We start from the raw sequence: 14,020 nt of genomic DNA, 5'->3' as shown, positions 1-14,020 counted from the left end.
TGATGAACGATCAATAATTTGACCGAATTTAACATTGCCCTGCAGAATATGAAGGCAGCTGAAGGGAGATGATTCTCGTTGCTGTCATATGGGAATGCTCGATCTCTAGTTTTGCAGTCCTGAATCCCACTAGAATATCTACTTCACATTTTATTCTGGAAGACCACTTCAGAGTTGTCAGGATATATTGACCTGCACATCTTTGGACTGTGGGAGAAAACCCAGTCTTAGGTGAATGTTCAAACGGCACGCAAACAGTTGTCCAATGCTGGAATCAAACCCGAATCCCCTGCCCTTGTGAGGGAGCATTGCTAAACACTGTGCCATCATGCAGCCTCAGTTTGATTGAAGGTACACAGGTGACTACGTTTTCAATTATTTTCTTCATGAGTCTCATGTTGAGGAAAGTGGTAACGTGTTTTCTTCAGGGACTTGCCAATAATATGTTCAACCGAGATTGAAATCGTTTGCGCATACTTTAAGGCGTTTTCCACGGAAATACCGAGTGCTTACATATGAAAGAAATCACCCTACTATAGACCGAGGACAATTTCTTGCCCTGTCAATGATGCATTATTGGTTCCTTTTCGTGGTGAATTCTGCTGTTGCTTTGGCATGGTCCGGTAATGAGCAGTCTTGTAAACGTTGGGGTAGGTTTGAGTTACTGGGCTTGTCGAAGGATGGAGATATCACACTGGGTGGAATTTTTGACGTGCATTCTTATCACGTCGAGCAGCAACAACTCTCCTTCAGCAATCACCCGGAGCCAGGAAAATGCCTCAGGTTAGTGGGTGCCATTAGACACTTCGTTTTGCTTAGTTAAATGGGAAACATCTAAACTCATGCTGTCTCACATTCTGGAGTAATCTGCAAATTTATGACTTTTTAAAAATCGTTAACTTTATTTTAGTAACCAGCTTTATAACCAATTGCAATTTAGTCAATACTGTGAGATTGGTAATTCCGTACCAATTTACGCACCGCAAGCTCCCACAATCAGTCTTGTGATCAAAACTCAGAAACTTTTAGCATTTTGGAATGTGGGATGCTTATTGGTTACAGTATTTTGAGAGCTCTCCTGCTCTTCTTTAAAATACTTCTGTTGGATCTAAGAAGGAAGGTCGGGGATCCCCTTCACTTGCATTTCAAATTGGGCACATTGTCAGCTCTTTGAGTAATGCCAGTTAACATTTTCGGCTTAAAGTCTGCGTTGAAACGTTATCCATCAACTTCAAATTTAGAGACAATGATGTGACCACTGAATTATAACTAAAAAAACAACTACGCAGTGGTCTCCTTGGATTTAAATGTCATCGTTGCTTTCTGTGTGTTTTTAAAATCTTGTTTAATTGCTTTCTCCGCAGATTTCGTTTCAAATCTTTTCGTTGGGCCCTGGCGATGGTTTTTGCAATCGAGGAAATAAATAACGATACAGCTCTACTTCCCGGTGTCACTATGGGATACCGCATGTATGATCTTGCAAGATGACACAGTTATCACGAAAAGCATCAATGGCGTCTCTGAACAAACCCGAAGCGAACACGCCCTCTGTTAATTGTAAAAACTCCTCCACTGTTTCTGCGATTGTTGCTGATTCTGGATTCACGAGGTCTTTAGTAATAGTACCTTCCATTGGTACCTTCAGAATCCCGATGGTAAGATCTGGTGTTTAAAATTCGGTTATACAGTGTGAATACGTTTTGCATCAGCAGTATGATGTTGTACGCAACATTTCAACTATCATCAATGCAAAACATGGAACGTCTGCTGTTATTCCAAAAGAATCCAACGTCTTCAGTTACATCCCCGTTTAGAATATTCATTTAGGATGGTGAGACAGCACAGTATAATTACTGTTGCTTGCTTTTTGGGTCGGTATAGCCAGACTTTTATAACGATGCTAATACCTCTAATTCTTTTAAAACATTGCTTCGGAAGTCTCATTTCAGAAATCTGTAGATGAATAGAAATAAACTAAGAGAAAGTAAAAGTTCGGAAGTGGTTGCAAAAGCTGACACATTTAGTTGATGTTTATTATTTTCTGATTTGCCGGCTATACTGGTCAAATCAATATTTGCTATCAGTCCCAAGTTATCCTTGAACTTAATGGCTTCCAGTTCATCTGCAAGCCAGTTATAAATTGAATCACATTATATTGAGCAAAAATCGAAACTACTGAAAAATCTCAGCAGGTATGGTAGCTTCTGTGGAAAGAAATCAGAGTTAACATTTCGTGTCCAGTGACCGTCAGGACCATTACATGGAATCGCATGTAGCGTAGCTATCAGTGAACGAGATGAAAAGTTTTATTTTACTGCAATCATATCTTGATGATCACCGTTACTGGTGCTGTCTTTATATTCCAAATGCATTCCTTGAATTTAATATCCACTGCTTGCCATGGTGACATGCCAGCTATCGGCACATTCACACTTTGGTCATACGAAGAGTCCTAAATAATGAAACTAACGACTTTATCAGAGTTTTAATTAATGTTTAATCAACCTGTCCAGTGATGCTATGGCACCCTGAGGGCAAGGTGAGATGCCAGTTGGTTCACAGGTCAGGACGCTACCACTGCGCCACAACAGCCCTCCAGCGGGTTTATTCGTTGCACCTGTTTGTCAATATTTCGATGTGTTGTTATCATGAACTATATTGACTTACTTAACGAGTGACAATGAACCCTATGGTCAGGGAAGAAGCGCGATTTAAAAGCAAAACCGAAAACTTTGAAACTGCTGGGCATGTCAAGCACATCTGTGAGGAGCGAAGCGGTAGCTTCAAAAACTACAAAAGCGAGTGTCATGTTGAGTTCATGTTGAGTATCATGTTGTGATATTAGACTACACAAGGCACCTTTCCATCCAGTAAGTCCAGCAAACATTCTCCAAGAGGCAAAAAATCGAAAAACAAAAGCTACTTGCATTTCATTAAATACTGTTGTGCTATCAACTCTATTGCAAAGGTCAAGGAGCAGATGATAACCCAGAACGCTATTCCTTGAAATTAACGATTTTTAAAATTAGAAGAGAATCAACAGTGCATATGAATGTCATGTCTACAAAGCTTACCCAGCAGCAAACCACATGGCAAATACAATGTTATTTGATACACTGTGAATATTATGTTAGCAGTTTAAATCATTCTAAACTAAATGTTTTGGTATCGGCTTACTGGAACGTGTAATTCATGCCTGAGATACAGTGACTTTAATTTTGCTGCCAGAAGCTGAATGAAGGTCTCCAATGTTTTACCTCGCAAACTTAATTAAAAAGCAAATAATGTTGAAAATGTTGCTAAAAATACAAGAGGCTGGTTGAAGAGTAGTTTAAAGTTTGAGCAATAGCGTACAGCAGATCATGTAGGATTAGTCACCTGCTACCCTTCGTTTTTCTTTTCGCTCCATTGACTTCAATCGGAAAGGACAAAAGACGAGCTCGACGGTGAGTCCCCTCCATTATTACACAAAGTTTGAATTCACCCCAGATAACCTGTGTATATTATATATATAATAAAAATAGAGAGAGAGAGAAAGTAAGAGCATTTTTGATGACGTTCTTCATGCTAAATTGTGAGGATTGGACATTGTGCGTGATTGCAGCTAGAATGAGCAATACTTGAGAGGAACCTTGGAAGTCAATATTTCAATGGAACATTTTGAAATTATCAAATAAGTAGTTTATTCTGCGTTTAAGAGGGACCGGTAAGCACAAACCTTTGCCCTTCTCGATTCACACTTTTGCCTTGATATCGTAAACAACCAAAAAATTATAATTGAAATGCAAATCTTTTTGCTTTATTTCTGACAGGTTAGCTACTTTTCTACCTGTGCCTGCCTGAGCAACAGAAATGAATATCCATCATTTTTTCGAACAATACCAAGTGATTACTATCAGGCTAAAACATTAGCCCAGCTGGTGAAACATTTCGGCTGGACCTGGGTTGGGACAGTTAAGAGCGACGATGACTATGGAAACTTTGGAATGCAAGCATTTGAAGAGGCAGTCCAACAGTTTGGTGTTTACATAGCCTTTTGTGAGTCGTTTCATATAACATACGCGCAAGAGAAGTTATTGAAAACAATTGAAACCATAAAAACCCCTTCTACAAATGTTGTTGTTGCTTTTGTGGGAGAATCAAACATGCGTACTCTGCTAAAAGAAATTATTAGACAAAATGTTAGTGGCATAAGATGGATTGGACCTGAATCATGGGTTTCCGCGTTGCTTCTTCCTCTAGACGAAAGTAAAAAGATTGCTTCTGGTGCAATTGGGGCTGCAATTCGCAAAGTTGGTACACTAGGGTTGAGGGAGTTCCTAATGAAAGTTCATCCATCCTCGTATCCAGGGAACCCCTTGGTGAAAAAGTTTTGGGAAAGTTGTTTCAGCTGCATTGTAAGTAGTGGAAACAAAACACATTCTGGAAAAAGTGAATTGGAGCTTAAGGAATGCACGGGATAGAAAAAAAATTTGCAGAATGTCCAAAATGAATTTACTGATGTGTTGCAATACAGAGCCAGTTACAATGTGTATAAAGTAACTTATGCTATAGTTCATGCACTTCACAATATGGTTTCTTGTAAAGCTGGGGAAGGACCTTTCTCCAATGGAAGTTGTGCAAATCTTTCAAATTTTCAACCATGGCAGGTGAGAAACATTTATTGTGGTTGATGACCATATTTACAAAGCTATCCAATGTATTCGAATTCACGGTTGAACATTTGCAATTCATGTCACTGAGTTCCCATTTTGTTTTTGTTTAAAGTTACTATATTATATGAGAATAGTGAATTTTACAACCAAGATCGGACAAAAGGTTTATTTTGACGAAAATAGAGACCCTGTTCCATCATATGACATTGTAAACTGGCGACCAAATGCCCTCGGTGGCATTGACATTATAAATGTTGGGCTGTATGATGGATCAGCTCGTTTTGGAGAAGAATTTTCGATAACAGAAGGGGCGATTGTTTGGAGTGGCGGTCAGAAGTCGGTAAGATTTGTGGAGAACCGTCCTTTTTTAAACCACTGTCTAATTTTTAAAATTTCAATTTCCCTTGAAATGGGAAAAACAAACTGGCAGTTGCGTTTCCAAATAGGCGCCCTACCTGCAACTGTCCATTTCCTGATCTTGAATAAATCGAAAGTATCTGTTCACCAATTCGAAAGTCGGTCAGCTTGATCAATCAAGAATGTCATACCAGAGATGTACTTTATTTCATCCATTTCAACAGCAGAATGCAATTAAACATAACTGATGTAATTAAAATTGGCAAAAAAGTAAGAGACTGCAGCTTAAGAACAAGTTGTATGTCTATCTATACCTTAAGTAACACAATGAATGAATGAATGAATGCATGAACAAATACGTAAAATCTAAACATACTGAGAAGTGGTTGAATAGGTTTGACAATAACAATTCAGGGAGCAGTGGATCCATTAGTTTGATGTCAAAGGATATTGTGGTTCATAGTCACCTAGGTCGCAAGCACATTTGTGCTTCACAAACAACAAAGAATGACTATCTCCAACAAGAGAGGATCTTATCTTTTCCCATTGACATTCAATAGCATCAGCATCACTGAATCATACCCAATCAACATCAGAGGGGATACCATTTACGAGAAACTGAACTGGAATAATCAGAAATAAGAGCAGTCAGGTGCTAGGAAACCTGAAATAGGTAACTCACCGCTGAACGCTCCAAAACAGAACCACAATCAGGACTTTATTTAGCTTATTTCCCCTCTTTTCTTTTTCAATGATAAACGAAGAAACTCTGAGGACACATCATGAATGCTATTGCAAGAATCTGAATTTGCCAAAAAAAAGTCCCAATTCTGCACCTTCAACATTACTCCAAGCACTTCACAGTGGCTTTAAATTGGCACATGATGAGGTCACAAACCGTAGTGCTATTTCAATTATAGCAGTCCTAACAAAGCTAACAGCAATAAGTTTACAGTTTTTGCGCTGTACATCAGACTTAATGTAGTCCATTTACCACGTGGAGTTCCTAATATTTCTCCACCTTTGCATTTATACTCCAAATGAGGTCCCGAAAGCTGTTTGTTCTGAAAGCTGCCATCAAGGAACAAAGAAAGCCGGAAGAAAAGGACAACCCATTTGCTGTTTTGATTGTATACAATGTGCGCAAGGAGAAATTAGTAACACCACTGGTAAGAAAACAGCATTGCAAAGGCCATTGCTGCTTAAACTGGTTGCCTCCACTTGACGGAGGTTAAGACTCCTCTTAGAATGACTTTGTCTTTTGTTACTTTTTAGATTCCATTCGTTGTATAAAATGTCCATTGGAATGCAAATCGAATGAAAGACGGATCAGTGCATTCCAAAGGAAATTGTGTTCCTTTCCTTTTTTGAGACAATGTGAATCATTCTGGTGACACTGGCGCTGTTTGGAGCCTGTGCCACTGTTGGTGTATTCGCAATATTCTACATCTACGGACACACTCCGATTGTTAAAGCTAATAACTCTGAGTTAAGCTTCCTTCTTCTTTTTGCCCTGACACTTTGTTTTCTGTCTTCAATTACATTCATCTGGGAACCTTCAATTTGGTCTTGTATGCTCTGCCATGTAGCTTTTGGGATCAGTTTTGTTCTTTGCATTTCTTGTGTATTGAGTAAAACAATTGTCGTGGTGATGGCGTTCAAAGCAACATTTCCCAGCAATAATATGATGAAGTGGTTTGGACCAAGACAACAACGGCTAATGGTTTACATCCTCACACTGGTACAATGTGCAATATGTACTACCTGGTAAATTGTATTTCCACCTTATCCATTGAAAAATACTAGTCACTCTCATGAGATAATTGTGCTTGAATGTAGTATAGGATCTTCATTAGCCTTTTGTTGTGTACTCGGTTATATTGGATTTCTATCCTGCATGTGTTTTGTCGTAGCTTTTCTCGCTCGACAGCTTCCAGATAATTTCAATGAAGCGAAACACATAACGTTTAGCACGCTTATCTTTAGCGCAGTTTGGATAACTTTCATTCCAGCGTACATTAGTTCGCCAGGGCTGTGGCGGTTGAAGTATTTGCTATTTTGGCCTCCAGCTTTGGTCTGCTTATTTGCATTTTCGCCCCAAAATTTTACATTATTTTGTTTAAGAAAGAAAACAATTCAAAGAGGAACCTGATGGGCCCAGTGACTTCCAAATAAAAGCTTTGAAAATGTTCATTAATGAGGCGCGGATATTTTAGTAGGTAATTATTTCGTCGTAAATATATTGAACGGAAATTCCAGTTTGAAAGTCATAAAGCTGTTTTTTTTAAAATATTAGGTTACCTACAGTAGCCTAACCCATGCAGCCCCATTCCCCTACCTTACATTTACCCCTGACTAATGCAGTTAACACTGCATTTACCCCTGACTATTGCAGTTAATGCAGTTGGGTAATTTAACATGGCCAATTCACCTGACCTGCACATCTTTGGACTGTGGGAGGAAACCAGAGCACCCGGAGGAAACCCACGCAGTCGCAGGGAGAATACGCAAACTCCCCACAGAACTCGGGTCCCTGGCGCTGTGAGGCACCGTGCCGCCCCATGAATGTTTTACCAATACCCATTTTACACAATCGAACAAAGCCACAATAACCAGCAGGAAGTGCAATTTTGAAGTTATGCTGATAATTTTGACTATTTGATAAATCTCCCCCGAGTTTCATTTAATCAGAATTGAAAATGCTTATTTATATATTGTTCAGTCACTTTTAGTTTCTTTGTCGTGTCATGAATTTCTTCATTGGGTGCAGTTTCAATTTGAAACTCGTTTTATCTAACAATTTTAAAAAAAATCAGTTCTGAAACTTGGTCTATTCAAGTGCCCAACATGGATTGCTCACATGGCTTTCGAAAAACACATTCTTAAAAGTGCCTTAACTGCGCTAAATTGAGATTGAGCTAGCGAGATTGAGGGGTGGGGCGATGGTGGTAGTGGGAGGAGCGAAGGGTTTGGAATCTTTGAGTTCGCTATTTTGACGGCAATGTGGGAAAATGAATATTCAGCCTGTTTCAGGGTTAATTTTATATTCATATTCCAAAGGAGGTCATGAATAATTTGCCTTTCCCGTTCTTAATGGTTACATACCTGTAATATGCACTCACTCACCAGGAGGCTTTTTATGCTTGTTGAGTTAATATGAACCACATGTTTTACCTAAACCTATTTGCACATTTTCTCACTGAAATGCTGAAATTTACTGATGTATTGTAAGATCGGCATATTCAACACCTAATTTGCCAAGTCATTCCTGAAACGGTTGTTCTTGAAATATACGTTTATGGCCTGAATAAAGTTTTCTACCTTGATTGAAACAAATACAGACCACAATTTTTCAACGCATATAGCCATTATTTATGCATATTATCTACAGTATGTCCATGGATAGGAATCCTTTTCTTTCGAAATGAAGATGTCAGAAGTGTTGCTGTTCATAGTAGGCAAAATTAAAGGAATCGTTACTCAACACAGCATGATTGCATATTTGATTCGGATTTTTTTAACGACGAATGGAGATGCTTAATTTGGAAGTCGTATTTATCTAATTTACTCAGTTTCTTTGAACCTTGATTCTTAATGTGAGAGAAGTCAGCAATCCTAGATGAAGAGGCATCTGTAGATGTGTTTTATAATCATGATTGTGCGAGATGTGAGTGGTCCAGGAAGAGCACTGAACGAGCCTTGGAAGATTGCCAATCCTGAGGTGGAGGGATGTTAGTTTGTGAACGGGGGATGCTTCTGAGTGTTATGGTCCATCAGCATAGAAATAAATTTTGCTTCTTCCATGTAGCAGTCATTGCTTCTGTTTAGCTGTTAGTTTTCTAGGCAGCAAAGCAAAGCCTGCCAGCCGTGGCTGGAGTTGGTAGACAGGTAAATTGTCATGACTAAACCTTATTATAATTTTTCAATTTCAATCCACCTCCAGGGCAATTTGGATATTCGACGTTTCCAACACCAAATTATGTTTTATGAATTGATTAGACGTCTTTAAGAATGGAACAAGCAGGCTATAAAATGGGAAAATAATTAATGTAGTGCATGTGGATTTCCAAAATGCAATAAATAGGTTGACATATAAAAAGTTACTGCACAACATATGCGTTCGTTGTGTTTGGTGTAATATATTAACATGAATATATGATTGGCTAATTTACAGGTGTCAGATAGGTCATCTCTAGGTCCAAAATGGTAACGAATAGGATGCAGCAGTCATGCTCCTACCTCTATTTATAAACATATATTTATAGCTTGTTTGAAGGGATAGAGAGTGGTGCAGACAAATTTGTGATTATGGAAGAGAAGAGCATTTTTGGTGTGCAAAATGTTTCGATAAAATGTCTACAAAGGGATATAGTTTGGTTAAGTGAACGGACAAAATGTCAGTATCTGTAGTGGAGTAGAACAGTCTCAATCCCTTTAGTAGGATAGAGAGAAAAACAAAGCATCCTTTTAAAACTAATACAATTTTCACTTTATATATGAGAAAGAATTTCTTCTCTCAGAGGACTGTTATCTTTGGAATTCTCTTTCCCAGACAGCAGTAGAAGTTGAGTCACCAAATATATTCTAGGGCAGGTTAAATTGGTTTTCAATTCACTGAGGAGAAAGGAGCAAAGTGCTGTGGAGACTACTGTCATATCATCCATTATCATACTAAATGTTGGAGTAGGATCAAGGTGGCTGAGTTGAAGGGAAGACAACAATGCTGTCATTAGAGCTGAAGGGAAGATAGTGAGCAACCAGTGGCGTGAAATTTCCTGAAATGGAAGCAATGCTGAAAAGTGTACCTTTCATATCCACTTCAGTGCCAAGCTTCAGATCATAGGAAAACTATTCCGCTGCAATTGTTTTCAAATTGACCATGCATAGCAGTGACATTGAGTTTCATGTGGAATTCGACAACAAGTTATAAGTTAGTGACTTAAAATGGTTGGCTTCACATTTTCATGGCTCTTCTTGCCATTTTTGGATCCAGAAAATTTTAAAATATTTTGTCTGGACTTGACACCAGCCCTCTTTGTTACATCCAATAACTTGAATTCTATAAATAAGTGAAGAATGCCGGCCCTTGAAGGAGGCAGCATTTGATGGAGGCCAGAAATCCAAGTAAACCTGTTGGACTATAACCTATGATGACTGTCGAATTTGTCCACCCCAGTCCAATACTGGCATCTCCACATCAAGGCTTGAATATTCACTCTAGTTTGCGATGAATTTCTCTAGTCATATCCATTTTTGTATGGTGCAAATCAACATTCCTTTTGAAATATAATGTTTATGGCATGCTCAGATCCCGAGCTGCATTGTGGAGAACTTTATTCCTGCTTCTAATGTGAGAAGTCAATAACAGCTGGAAGACCGTGCTGTTCGTAGAATCCTTAGAGAGTGTAAGCAGACCTTTTGGATAATTGAGTCCATGCTGGCCTTCCATACAGCATCCAACCTAGACCCACAGTCCTTATTGTGATGAAGCTGCTCCTTTAACAGGGTTATGCAGTCCTTTTTTTTCAGACAGGCTATAAACAACACAGACTCCAAAGATTTTGTTAGTTGAAAGGTTTTAGAGACAATTTGATCATAGCTAACAGATACTGCCTCAGTCAAAAGTCTTTCAAGTTTAAAAAGAACACTTGTACAATGAAAAGTGAGTCGAGAGTGTTCTGCTGGAAAAACACAGCAGGTCAGGCAGCATCCGAGGAGCAGGAGAATCAACGTTTTGGGAATAAGTCCTTCATCAGGAATGAGGCTTGTGGGCTGGGGGCGGAGAGATAAATGAGAGAAGGGTGGGGCTTGGGGTAAGGGGACAGAGAAGTTAAAAAGCTCCGGTGTTTTTGCTGCAATAAAGTTGGCCATATGAAATCAGTGTTGGTAGGTTAAGAGAAGCACTGGGAAGCCAGATGTAGGAAAACAGGATAAGCCAGTGAATTTTGTTGGAGTGTCAACAGAAATACAGTGGAAGCTAGAAAGATACACCAGAATGTACAAACTGGTCAAAGGTTGGTTAAGAAGGAAGTTCAGATATTCTTAAATCATATACTTGCAAAGGTAAAGTTTATTTGCATAGGCCAGGAGCAGCAGATAAAATAAGTTACAATACTAAGATTCATAGAATCCTCTCAGTCTGTGATGCTGAAAGAGAAGGAGATTGTACTTCTGAAGGACTATTGCCAGAAAAGATACTAGTAATGGGAATTCATGGTGAGACAAAAAGTGCTTAATTATGTCAAGTGAGGTTAGAGTGTCCAGAGAAGAGTGGAGAATTTGTGGTAGGAGTACTGGACAAACTTCAGCTCCAGGAACACAATTTGTCCTTCATAATGGTATAGCTGATTCACCAGTAGGAAATGCCGACTATGGTTGAAAAGCCAATGGAAACTCAGGCAGTTGCAGGATACTTATCCTGTAATTTTTCCTGACTGTGTGATAACAATGTCACAAAGTCACCAGTTGAAACAAGAAAGATCAAAGAATGCATATAAGAAAGTTGAAGTGGAACTAGCACTGACCTGTTTGGTCAGATGGTTGAGACAAAACAGGAACAGCTAGATGACAATGCATGCATATTTAGCTTAGATAAATTAACTGAGTTACAGCAGAAAGATGAAAATCGAAAGCAGTTGCATCAAAAGGCATACACAGAAAAGGAATCCAAGTGTATCCTTGAATGTTATTATCTTAAAAATGATGCCTTAATGAGGAAATGGAGACCATCACATATTCAGGCAGATGAGAAATGGGCAGACATTCATCAAATTATATTGCCAGTGCAATACAGGAATGAGGTGTTGTGAGTGGCACATGAGCTACCACCTAGGAGTCCTGTAGGAGTGAGGTAAAGACAAGCTAAAGTACAAAAACATTTTTACTGGCCTGGACTGCACAAGGATGTAGTTGAATTTTGCCAGACATGTCATACATGTCAAGTAATTGGAAAACCAGAGGCAGTAATAAAACCTGCACCTTTAATACCCATTCCTACATTTGAGAAACCTTTTACAAGAGCCTTCATTGATTGCTTACATCCCCTAACTCAAACAAAATTTGAGAAGCAGTATTTGTGAACAATAATGGACGTATCGACTAGATGTCCAGAGGCCATTCCATTATGCAATATCTTAGCTGAAGTGATTGCAGAGGACTTACTCAAATTTTCTCTAGATATGTATTACTGACAGAGATACAATCAAATCAAGTGTCAAGCTTTTCATCAAAATTATTCAAGGAAGTGATGGACAGCTTAAATTCAAATTCAATTCAATTCAAATCTGCTGCCTTCCACCCAGAATCGCAGGGAGCACTGGAAAAATGGAATCAGACAGTAAGGACCATGTTAAGGACGGATGGTCCAGACTATCCAGATGAAGGGGAAAAGAGAATTGTTTTGTGCTTTGTGCGATTAGAGATGCACCAAATTCATTCCATTTGAATTAGTTTTTGGCATGAAGTGAGAGGACCATTTAAAATTGATTAAGGAGAAACTAGTAAGTCAGAGTTCCGAGACTACATATTTGGATTATGTGTCAAATTTAATGGAATGATTAACTAGAGCTGCGGCATTGCTAGACAGCATTTAAAAGCATCGCAGCATACAATAAAACAGGAAACAGACAAGAAACCAATCATTCACAATTTTGCTATTGGGGATACTTTATTAGTGTTACTTCCAGTTAAAGGTGAACCTTGAAAAGCAAGGGTTAGTGGATCTTATCAAATTGAAAGGAAATTGAGTGAGGTGAACTACTTGATCGGGACTCCAGACAGAAATAAATCTCACGGAGCATGTCATGTCAAAGAGTCATAGAGTCAGAGAGATCTACAGCACAGGAACACCCTTTGGTCCAACTTGTCCATGCCGACCAGATATCCCAACCCAATCTAGTTCCACCTGGCCAATATCCATCCAAACCCTTCCTGTTTATATAAAAATCCAGATGCTTTTAAATGTTGCAATTGTACTAGCCTCCACCACTTCCTCTAGCAGTGCATTCCATACACACATCCCCTGCTGAGTGAAAACGCTGCCCCTTAGGTCTCTTTTATGTCTTTCTCCTCTCACCCTAAACCTATGCCCTCCAGTTCTGGACTCTCCCAACCCAGTGAAATGTCTTTGTCTATTTATCCTATCCGCCCCTCATGATTTTACAAACATCTATGAGGTCACCCCTCAGCCTCCGATGCTCCAGGGAAAACAGCCCTAGACAAATCAACCTCTCCCTAAAGCTCAAATCACCAACCCTGGCAACATCCTTGGAAATCTTTTCTGAACCCTTTCAAGTTTCACAACATCTTTCTGATAGGAAGGAGACCAGAATTGCACACAATATTCAAACATTGGCCTAACAGCCGCAACATGACCTCCCAATTCCTGTAGTCAATACTCTGACCAATACAGGAAAGTGTACCAAACGCCTTCTTCACTATCCTATCTACCTATGACTCCACATTCAAAGAGCTATGAACCTGCACTCCAAGGTCTCTTTGTTCAGCAACACTCCCAAGGACTTTACCATTAAGTGCAGTCCTGATGAAGGGCTTTTGCCCGAAATGTCAATTTTCCTGCTCCTCAGATGCTGCCTGACCTGCTGTGCTTTTCCAAAGCAACTCTGATCTAGACTCTGATTTCCAGCATCTACAGTCCCCACTTTTTGCTTTACCATTAAGTGTATAAGTCCTGTTAAGTTTTGCTTTCCCAAAAGGCAGCACCTCACATTTATCTAAATTCAACTCCATCTGTCACTTCTTGGCCCAATGGCCCATCTGATCAAGATCCCATTGTAATCTGAGGTAACCTTCTTTGCTGTCCACTACACCTCTAGTTTTGGTATCATCTGCAAACTTACTGACTATACCTCTTATGCTCACATGCAAAGCATTTATATAAATGATGAAAAGTAGTGGACCCAGCACCGATCCTAGTGGCACTCCACTGGTCACAGGCCTCCAGTCTGAAAAACAACCCTCCACCACCACTCTCTGTCTTCTGCCTTTGA

At 39.3% G+C, this 14,020-nt stretch overlaps 2 pseudogenes; both read left to right on the top strand.

Annotated features, from left to right (window-relative positions):
• Positions 1-568: 568 nt before the first annotated feature.
• Positions 569-4,463, top strand: LOC140478598 (extracellular calcium-sensing receptor-like; annotated as a pseudogene).
• Positions 4,464-4,571: 108 nt separating this feature from the next.
• LOC140478597 (extracellular calcium-sensing receptor-like) lies at positions 4,572-7,187 on the top strand (annotated as a pseudogene).
• The last annotated feature ends 6,833 nt before the right edge of the window (positions 7,188-14,020 follow it).

The sequence above is a fragment of the Chiloscyllium punctatum genome, chromosome 6 (genome assembly GCF_047496795.1).
Source record: "Chiloscyllium punctatum isolate Juve2018m chromosome 6, sChiPun1.3, whole genome shotgun sequence".
Lineage (NCBI taxonomy): Eukaryota > Metazoa > Chordata > Chondrichthyes > Orectolobiformes > Hemiscylliidae > Chiloscyllium > Chiloscyllium punctatum.
The sequence above is the reverse complement of the archived record's forward strand: the minus strand, read 5'-3'. Positions and strand labels throughout refer to the sequence as shown.